The following is an 11279-nucleotide window of genomic DNA, read 5'->3' on the forward strand; positions in this document are numbered from 1 at the left end:
GGTGACTAGAGAGATATCCTGCTGGAGCGCGTGCTTACAGGTAGGTGCTGCTATGGTGACCAGCGAGCTGAGATAAGGGGGGAACTTTCCTAGCAGGGGTCTTGTAGATGACCCTGGACACAGTGGTTTGGGACGCGTTATGAAGCGAGGGGCCAGCCAAGAGAGTGTACAGGTCGCAGTGGTGGGTAGTATATGGGGCTTTGGTGACAAAACGGAATGGCAACTGTGATAGACTTGCATCCAATTTTGAGTAGGGTTTTGGAGGCTTATTTTGTAAATGACATCACCGAAGTCGAGGATTGGTAGGATGGTCAGTTTTTACAAGGGTATGTTTGGCAGCATGAGTAAAGGATGCTTTGTTGCGGAATGGAAAGCCAATTCTAGTTGACTTTGGATTGGAGATGTTTTGATGTGTGAGGTCTGGAAGGAGAGTTTTACAGTCTAACCAGACCCTAGGTATTTGTAGTTGTCCCACATATTCTAGTCAGAGCCGTCCAAAGTAGTGATTGTTGGACAGGCGGGCAGGAGCAGGCAGCGATCGGTTGAAAGAGCATGGCCATTTGGTTTACTTGTATTTAAGAGCAGTTGGAGGCCACGGAAGGAGAGGTTGTATGGCATTGAAGCTCGCCTGGAGGGTTGTTAACACAGTGTCAAAAGAAAGGGCCAGAAGTATACAGATAGTGTCGTCTGCGTAGAGGTGGATGCAGGAGATCACCAGCAGCAAGAGCGCGAATCATTGAATGTAAACAGAGAAGAGAGTCGGTCCAAGAATTTGAACCCTGTGGCACCCCATAGAGACTGCCAGGGCCCGGACAACAGACCTCCGATTTGAACACTGAACTCGATCAGAGAAGTAGTTGGTGAACCAGGCGAGGCAATCATTAGAGAAACAAGGCTGTCGAGTCTGCCAATGAGGATGTGGGTGATTGACAGAGTCAAAAGCTTGGCCAGGTCAATGAATACGGCTGCACAGTATTGTTTCCTATGATGGCGGTTACGATATCGTTTATGACCTTGAGCGTGGCTGAGGTGCACCCATGACCAGCTTCTGAAACAGATTTGCATAGCGGAAGAAGGTGTGGTGTGTTCGAAATGGTTCGGTAATCTGTTTGTTGACTTGGCTTTCGAAGACCTTAGAAAGGCAGGGTAGGATAGATATAGGTTCTGTAGCAGTTAGGGTCAAGGGTATCCCCCCTTTGAAGAGGGGGATAACCGCAGCTGCTTTCCAATCTTTGGGGATCTCAGACGACACGAAGAGGGTTGAAGAGGCCTAGTAATAGGGGTGGCAACAATTTCAAGCAGCTAGTTTTGAAAGAAAGGGTCAGATTATCTAGCCCGGCTGTTTGTAAGGGGTCCAGATTTTGCAGCTCATTAAGAAACATCAGCTGACTGTATTTGGGAGAAGAGAAATGGGGAAGGCTTGGGCGAGTAGCAGAGGGGAGGGCAGTGGCTGTTGTCCGGGGTAGGGGTAGCCAGGTGGAAAAGCATGGCCAGCGTAGAAAAATGCTTATTGAAATTCTCATTATAGTGGATTTGTCGTGGTGATGTTTCTCTCTTCAGAGCGTTGTGTAAGCGTGGAGGAGGTGTTTTTATTCGATCTCTTTGGATTTACGGTGTCCCAGAATTTTTTTTTTTGAATTGTTGTTGCAGGAAGCAAATTTCTGCTTGAAAAGCTATGCCTTTGCTGTTCTAACTGCCTGTGTATATTGGTTTTCTGGCTTCCCTGAAAAGTTGCATATCACGGGGGCTGTTCGATGCTAATGCAGAACGCCATAGGATGTTTTTCTGTTGGTTATGGAGTCAGTTCAGGGGAGACCAAGGGCTATATCTGTTCCTGGTTCTAAATTTCTTGATGGGGCATGCTTATTCAAGATGGTGAGGAAGGCATTTTTTAAAAATGACCAGGCATCCTCTACTGACGGGATCTAGAACATCGGAGAGATCAATATCCTTCCAGGATACCGGCCAGTCGATTAGAAAGGCTTGCTCGCTGAAGTGTTTTTCAGGGAGCGTTTGACAGTGATGAGTGGAGGTCGTTTGACGCTGACCCATTAGGATGCAGGCATGAGGGCAGTGATCGCTGAGATCTTGGTTGAACAGCAGAGGTGTTTGGAGGGCAAGTTTGTTAGGATGATATTATGAGGGTACCGTGTTTACGGAATTGGGGTGGTACGTGGTGGTTCATTGTAATTTGTGTGAGATTGAGGGCATCAAGCTTAGATTGTAGGGTGGCTGGGGTGTTGAGCATGTTCAAATTTAGGTCGCCTAGCAGCAGAGCTCTGAAGATAGATTGGGGGGCAATCAGTTCACATATGTGTCCAGAGCACAGCTGGGGGAGAGGGTGGTCTATAGCAGGCGGCATCGGTGAGAGACTTGTTTTTAGAGAGTGGATTTTTAAAAAGTAGAAGTTCATTGTTTGGGAACAGACTGGATAGTATTAACAGAACTCTGCAGGCAGTCTTTGCAGTAGATTGCAACATCGGCCCCCTTTGGCCGTTCTATCTTGTCTGAAATCTTTGTAATTGGGAATGAAAATGTCTGATTTTTGGTGGTCTTTCTAAGCAGGATTCAGACACGGCTAAGACATCCGGTTGGCAGAGTGTGCTAAAGCAGTGAACAAAACAAACTTAGGGAGGGGGCTTCTAATGTTAACATGCATGAAGCAAGGTTATTACGGTTACAGAAGTCATCAAAAGAGCGCTGGGGAATAGGAGTGGAGCCAGGTACTGCAGGGGCCTGGATCACCTCTACATCACAGAGGAACAGAGGGGAGTAGGATAAGGGTACGGCTAAAAGCTATGAGATTGGTCGCCTAGAGCTACTAGAGCAGAGAGTAAAGGAAGTTTCTGGGGGGATAAAATAGTTTAAAGGAATAATGTCAGACAAGGTATGGTAGGATGTGAATCAGTGGAGGTAAACTAGGTATTGAGTGATGATGAGAGAGATCTTGTCTCTAGAAACTCATTGAAACCAGGTGATGTCAACGCATTGTGGGTGGTGGAACTGAGAGGTTGGATATGGTATATAGAGGAGCAGGGCTAGGAATCTCTACAGTGAAATAAGCCAATAAACACTAAACCAGAACAGCAATGGACAAGGCATATTTACATTAAGGAGAGGCATGCTTAATCGAGTGATCAAATAAGGGTCCAGTGAGTAGTAGGTTGGTTGGGGTCGTGGCGATCCAGACAGCTGGCCGGGTATATGGCTATCGGTAGCAGCATAGGATGGAGGTCTGTTTGTAGATACCGTGTGCGTTTCCGTCGGTAGGTTCCGTGTAGTGGGGTTTTGTTCAGATAGCAGCCGATAAGACAGCTAACGATTAGCGGGCCTCAGATGAGCGTTCAGGTAACGTCGGGACGGAGGTGCCGGTTGGATAAATCCTCGGCAGATAACGTCGGCAGTCAGTCGCGGCAGTCAGTCGTGAAGGCCGGTGGGGTTCCGTATCTGCAGCAGCAACAAAAGAAACGGGTCCGGATGGTGATGGAATCTCTCAGCTGGCTGCTCCAGCATGATTTGAAGTTTTGCTCCGGGGTCGACGTAAGCCAATAGTCACACGGTATGCAGCTAGCTAGCTGGAAATAAGGTGCAAGTGGTCCAGAGCCTGCGGCTGGAATCCGGGGAAACTGAGAGAAAAAAAAAGTCCCGGAATGCTCCGGTCCGAGTCGCGTTGCCACGCAAGTGCCGGTAGAATTATCGAGCTAAAGGAATAGCTGATGACCACAAAACGTGGGCAGCTGAACACCAACGCTAGCCAGCAAAACCGGTTAATTTCGGGGCAGCTACAGATTGCTTTCTGGCTAGCTATCGGAGTAGCTTCTGGTTAGCTTTCAGGCTAGCTTCTGAATTAGCCCTGGCTAGCTTCCACGATGGATTTTCGATTGAGGTAAATAATACTTTTTGTAATTGGTGAAAGCGGTTTGAGGAAAGCTTTTGCAGGAAAGCTTTTTGTAGTTGAGTTTTGGATAAATAAAATAAATAAAAGATATGCGAGAAAGGTGTATAATATTAATATACAAGACACGACACGACAATACGGAAAAAGACGTCTGAACTGCTAAGCACTTGGACTCCTTCATCTGATCATCTGATCAACATCTGATCATTTGTGTTGACGAATGCACAGTTTTAGATTTTTTTTTTCTCATTGAAAACATGCCGTTTGTTACAAAAGCATTCCCATAACTTGATTAGAAAAAGGTTTTCTCAATGTCCTCACTGTATCAAAATAATCTTGACTCAGAAATAATGATACCATAAGGATGATACACAACCATAAACAAATAATAGAACTAACAAAAACATTTGAAATAACCTTTATTCCACATCCACACATTACATGTATGAGGACTCGGATAATAATATGTTGCAGCTTGCAAATGTTTTTTCTGATGAGTTAAACATGTTGATGCAGTAAGCAAGTTAATATACAGTGCATTCGGAAAATGTATATCGGACTTTTTCCACATTTTGTTACATTACAGCCTTATTCTAAAATGGATTAAATGTTTTTCCTCATCAATCGACACCAATCTACACGCAATACCCCATAATGACGAAGTGAAAACAGGTTTGTAGAATTATTTAAAATTTATTAAAAATAAAAAACAGATACCTTATTTACATTAGTATTCAGACCCTTTGCTATGAGACTCGAAATTGAGCTCAGGTGCATCCTGTTTCCATTGATCATCCTTGAGATGTTTCAACAACTTGACTGGAGTCCAGTTGGCCATCGAAGCCTCGGGCAGGGTAATTAATTGACAGTCTTTCAGCAGGGTAATTCATTGAGAGTCTTTCAGCAGGGTAATTCATTGACAGTCTTTCAGCAGGGTAATTCATTGACAGTCTTTCAGCAATATAAATAATCTCAGTCTTATTTTAAAAAAAATAGTTTTTGTGCCGATACTGTGAAAAATTGTAAATTCAATTGATTGGACATGATTTGGTAGGTCCCACAGTTGACAGTGCATGTCAGAGCAAAAACCAAGCCATGAGGTCAAGGGAACTGTCTGTAAAGTTCCGAGACAGGATTGTGTCGAGGCACAGCTCTGGCGATGGGTACCAAAACATTGTGGCCTCCATCATTCCTAAATGGAAGAAGTTTCGAACCACCAAGACTCTTTCTATAGCTGGCAGCCTGGCCAAACTGAGCAATCGGGGGAGAAGGGCCTTGGTCAGGGAGGTGACCAATAACCCAATGGTCATTGACAGAGCTCCAGAGTTCCTCTGTGGAGATGGGAGAACCTTCCAGAAGGACAACTATCTCTGCAGCACTCCACCAATCAGGCCTTTATGGTAGTGTGGCCAGACGGAAGCCACTCCTCAGTAAATGGCACATGACAGCCCGCTTGGAGTTTCGCAAAGGCACCTAAAGGAGACTCAGACCATGAGAAACAAGATTCTCTGGTCTGATGAAACCAAGATTGAGCTTTTGGTCCTCAGGATCTCAGACTGGGGCAAAGGTTCACCTTCCAACAGGACAACGACCCTAAGCACACAGCCAAGACAGTGGCTTCGGGACATGTCTCTAAATGTCCTTGAGTGGCCCAGCCAGAGCCCGGACTTGAACCCGATCAAACATCTCTGGAGAGACCTGAAAATAGCTCTGCAGCGACGCTCCCCATCCAACCTGACAGAGCTTGAGAGGATCTGCAGAGAAGAATGGGAGAAACTCCCAAATACAGGTGTGCCAAGCTTGTAGCGTCATACCCAAGAAGACTTGAGGCTGTAATCGGTGCTTCAACAAAGTACTGAGTAAAGGGTCTGAATACTTATGTAAATAAGAAAGAAAAATCTTTCTTTAACCTGTCTCCTCCCCGTCATCTCCACTGGTTGAAGTGGATTAAACAAGAGACGTCAATAAGGGATCATAGCTTTCACCTGGTCAGTCTATGTCATGGAAAGAGCAGGTGTTCATAATGTTTTCTTCACTGTGTATAGTAGAGCATAAATAATTTTAAATTAATGAATAAGACCCAAAGTAGAATTTCAAACAGACATACAGTACCAGTCAAAAGTTTGGACAGTTTGGACCAGTTTGGACCAGTCAAAAGTTTTCTACATTGTATAATAATAGTGAAGACATCAAAACTATGAAATAACACACATGGAATCGTATAGTAACCAAAAAATTGTTTAACAAATGAAAATATATTTTATATTTGAGATTCTTCAAAGTAACCACCCTTTTCCTTGACCTGTTTGCACGCTCTTGGTATTCTCTCAACCAGCTTCTTGAGCTAGTCACCTATAATTTGTGGAATTTCATTCCTTAATGCGTTTGAGCCAATCACTTGTGTTGTGACAAGGTAGGGTTGGTATACAGAAGATAGCCCTATTTGGTAAAATACCAAGTCCATATTATGGCAAGAAGAGCTAAAATAAGCAAAGAGAGACGACAGTCCATCATTACTTTAAGACATGAAGGTCAGTCAATACGCAATATTTCAAGAACTTTGAAAGTTAAGTGCAGTCGCAAAAAACATCAAGTGCTATGATGAAACTGGCTCTCATGAGGACAACAACAGGAAAGGAAGACCCAGAGTTACCTCTGCTAAAGAGGGTGAGTTCATTAGAGTTACCAGCCCCAGAAATTGCAGCCCAAATAAATGCTTCACAGAGTTCAAGTAACAGACACATCTCAATGTCAATTGTTCAGAAGAGACTGCGTGAATCAGGCCTTCACGGTCAAATTGCTGCAAAGAAACCACTACTAAAAGACAATAAGGAGAAGAGACTTGCTAGAGCCAAGAAACACGAACAATGGACATTAGACCGGTAGAAATTCGTCCTTTGGTCCAATGAGTACAAATTTGAGATTTTTGGTTTCAACCGCTGTGTCTTTGTGAGACGCAGAGTAGGTGAACAGATGATCTCTGCATGTGTGTTTCCCACCTTGAATCATGGAGGAGGAGCTGTGATGGTGCTTTGCTGGTGACACTGTCAGTGATTTATTTAGAATTCAAGGCACACTTAACCAGCGTGGCAACCACAGCATTCTGCAGCAATACCCCATCCCATTTGGTTTGCGCTTAGTGGGACTATCATTTGTTTATGAACAGGACAATGACCCAACACACCTCCAGGCTGTGTAAGGACTATTTGACCAAGGATAGTGATGGAGTGCTGCATCAGATGACCTGGCCCCCACAATCCCCTGACCTCAACCCAATTGAGATGGTTTGGGATGAGTTGGACCACAGACTGTAGGAAAAGAAGCCAACAAGTACTCAGCATATGTGGGAACTCCTTCAAGACTGTTCGAAAAGCATTCCAGATGATGCTGGTTGAGAGAATGCCAAGAGTGTGCAAAGCTGTCATCAGGGCAAAGGGTGGCTACTTTGAAGAATCTAAATATATTTTTATTTAACACTTTATTTGGTTACTACATGATTCCATATGTGTTATTTCATAGTTTTGATGTCTTCACTATTATTCTACAATGTAGAAAATAGTACAAAAATAAAATGATTGAATTAGGCATGTCCAAACTTTTGACTGATACTGTATAGTGTATGTAGCCTAAGAAATTAGGTTCATGAAATCGATTACTTGCTAGTAACAGCTGACATGTGTAGTTAACTAGTGATTATCTGACGATTGATTGTTTTTTATAAGATAAGTTTAACGCTAGCTAGCAACTTACCTTGGCTCCTTGCTGCCACAAGATCCTTTAGACGCTGCACTCGCGCAAAAGGTGGTCAGCCTGCAACGCAGTTTCCTCATGGATTGCAATGTAATCGGCCATAATCGGCGTCCAAAAAGGCAGATTACCGATTGCTATGAAAACTTGAATTTGGCCCTAATTAATCGGCCATGACGATTAATCTGTCGACCTCTAGTACGTACGGTCATGTCGGGGTAGGTTCCTTGTTCCTTGTCAATCATTGGCTTATTGGTGAAATCAGCAGTCAGACAATATCTTTAAGTAAATCAATCAAACCTTTATTAATGCAATTGCAGACAGAAGTTRACAATGGAAACACAGCATGTGTGTTTCAGAGTAGGTTCCCACCTAAGGGCACAGCTGATATTATACATGTGATCATATCCTAGTTGTATGATCACCTACGTCAATGTATGTATGCAGCAATAAGCTGAGGTTACCTTAGAAAGTAACCTAGTACAGTAGCTTCTCTGAATTAATTAGCATTGTCCACTGTCACACAAGATCAAAATGTCAAAACCAGACAGTGGTTACTTCTCTTTATCTAGTGTCGGTCTGACTCAGGCCTAGCCTGCAAGCACACTCTTGCAACAGCCAGGGCTTAACCACAAAGACTAATATAGATGCTTGTGCAACATATAGTGGCAGAGTTTTAGACACACAGCAACAGTATCTATTATAAGGCCTGCAGCAAAACATATGAATATTAAGGTCCCCTTAATCAATAATGGGGAGGGTCTTTGGGACTACCCCCTACAGTCACTGTGGGGATGACGTCATCGATGCACTTATTGATGAAGCCAATGACTGATGTGGTGTACTCCTCATTGCCATCGGAGGAATCCCGGGAACATATTCCAGTCTGTGCTAGCAAAACAGTCCTGTAGCTTAGGATCTGTTTGCTCGGAGCAATTTTTTATTGATCACACCCACTCATTCAATGTTTTTTCTTTATTTTTCCTATTTTCTACATTGTAGAATAATAGTAAAGACATCAAAACTATGAGAACACATGGAATCATGCAGTTAACAAAGTGTTAAACAAATCAAAAAATACTATATATTTTAGATTCTTCAAAGTAGCCACCCTTTGTCTTTCGTTACTACATGATTCCATATGTGTTATTTCATAGTTTTGATGTCTTCACTATTATTGTAGGCTACAGCATTAACGGTCAGGGAGTTGTAAAGGAGACGCACATATTTCCCTACTCTTGACAAACTAGGCCTACAACATATGCTAATGTACCTTTCTGGACTGTCGAGAATAGACACAAACGGATCTAAAAAATTACAGGCTGATGGCCTAATATCTAGCCAATATTTAGCTTCCTACTTCGGCTACACATCACTGGCCTCTCTTCCAGCTGTTCCCATGTTCAACAGACTAAAGGCTGTGCCTCTACGCAATAGGCCATTCCTCCTCTCCTGAAATTCCAGGAAAAGCTATAGGCTACAAAATCTATAGGACATTTATTTTTATAGTAGGTCTAATAGCCTATTCGTGTGATCACTTTTGGCATGTTATGATAAGATTGTTGCTCTGATGCATTGTAAATAGTTGCACAGGACAGACCGAGATGAGCACATTGAAAAATAATGTTGTAAAGATGCGCAGGCTAAACAGAGTTTTTCGTTGAATTGCTACATTTAAATACAAGTTACTATATTATTTTTCATTTGGCCTACATGTACAGTGCAATCGGAAAGTATTCAGATGCCTTGACTTTTTCCACATTTTGTTAGGTTACAGCCTTATTCTAAAATGGATTAAATAAAAAATTAGATCGTTATTTTTGTTCTCATCAATCTACACACAATACGCCATAATGACAAAGCAAAAGCAGGTTTTCAGAAATTTTTGCAAATGTATAAAAAAAATAAACAAATATCACATTTACATAAATAATCAGACCCTTTACTCAATACTTTGTTGAATCACCGTTGGCAGCGATTACAGACTCAAGTCTTCTTGAGCTACAAATTTGGCACACCTGTATTTGGGGAGATTTTCCCCATTCTTCTCTGCAGATCCTCTCAAGCTCTGTCAGGTTGGATGGGGAGCGTTGCTGCACAGCTATTTTCAGGTCTCTCCAGAGATGTTAGATCGGGTTCAAGTCCGGGCTCATAGAGATTATACTGTGTATTATCACCCAGAGATTATACTGTTTATTATCACCCAGAGACATATAGGAGATTATACTGTATATTATCACCCAGAGACATATAGGAAATTATGCTGTGTATTATCACCCAGAGATGTATAGGAGATTATACTGTGTATTATCACCCAGCGACAGAGACATATAGGAAATTATGCTGTGTATTATCACCCAGAGACATATAGGAAATTATGCTGTGTATTATCACCCAGAGACAGCAGATAATTTCCTATATGTCTCTGGGTGATAATACACAGCATAATTTCAATGTCTCTGGGTGACAATACACAGCATAATTTCCTATATGTCGCTGGGTGATAATACACAGCATAATTTCCTATATGTCTCTGGGTGATAATAAACAGTATAATCTCTGGGTGATATACACAGTATAATCTCTATATGTCTAATCTTTGTCTCTGGGTGATAATACAAGTATAATCTCCTATACATCTCTGGGTGATAATACACAGTATAATCTCCTATACATCTCTGGGTGATAATACACAGCATAATTTCCTATATGTCTCTGGGTGATAATACACAGCATAATTTCAATGTTATTGAAATGCGGTTATCCCCTCTTCAAAGGGGGGACACCCTTGACCCTAACTGCTACAGCCCTATATCTATCCTCCCCTGCCTTTCTAAGGTCTTCGAAAGCCAAGTCAACAAACAGATTACCGACCATTTCGAATCCCACCACACCTTCTCCGCAATGCAATCTGGTTTCAGAGCTGGTCATGGGTGCACCTCAGCCACGCTCAAGGTCATAAACGATATCGTAACCGCCATCGATAGGAAACAATACTGTGCACCCGTATTCATTGACCTGGCCAAGGCCTTTGACTCTGTCAATCACCACATCCTCATTGGCAGACTCGACAGCCTTGGTTTTTCTAATGATTGCCTCGCCTGGTTCACCAACTACTTCTCTGATCGAGTTCAGTGTGTCAAATCGGAGGGTCTGTTGTCCGGGCCTCTGGCAGTCTCTATGGGGGTGCCACAGGGTTCAATTCTTGGACCGACTCTCTTCTCTGTTACATCAATGATGTCGCTCTTGCTGCTGGTGATTCTCTGATCCACCTCTACGCAGACGACACTATTCTGTATATTTTCTGGCCCTTCTTTTGACATGTGTTAACAACCCTCCAGGCGAGCTTCAATGCCATACAACTCTCCTTCCGTGGCCTCCAACTGCTCTTAAATACAAGTAAAACCAAATGCATGCTCTTCAACCGATCGCTGCCTGCTCCTGCCCGCCTGTCCAACATCACTACTTTGGACGGCTCTGACTTAGATAATGTGGACACCTACAAATACCTAGGTGTCTGGTTAGACTGTAAACTCTCCTTCCAGACTCACATCAAACATCTCCAATCCAAAGTCAAATCTAGAATTGGCTTCCTATTCCGCAACAAAGCATCCTTTACCTCCATAGCCTGGCC

General features: G+C 42.9%; 1 long non-coding RNA gene across 1 annotated transcript; it reads right to left on the reverse strand.

Annotated features, from left to right (window-relative positions):
• Positions 1-7925: 7925 nt before the first annotated feature.
• On the reverse strand, positions 7926-10351 carry LOC139026137 (uncharacterized). Its single transcript, XR_011477851.1, has 2 exons — positions 10283-10351; positions 7926-10102 (listed from the first exon to the last, which is right to left on the reverse strand). It is a non-coding gene; the product is annotated as an uncharacterized lncRNA (long non-coding RNA).
• Between the last annotated feature and the right edge of the window lie 928 nt (positions 10352-11279).

This window comes from Salvelinus sp. IW2-2015, unplaced genomic scaffold (genome assembly GCF_002910315.2).
Source record: "Salvelinus sp. IW2-2015 unplaced genomic scaffold, ASM291031v2 Un_scaffold3957, whole genome shotgun sequence".
Lineage (NCBI taxonomy): Eukaryota > Metazoa > Chordata > Actinopteri > Salmoniformes > Salmonidae > Salvelinus > Salvelinus sp. IW2-2015.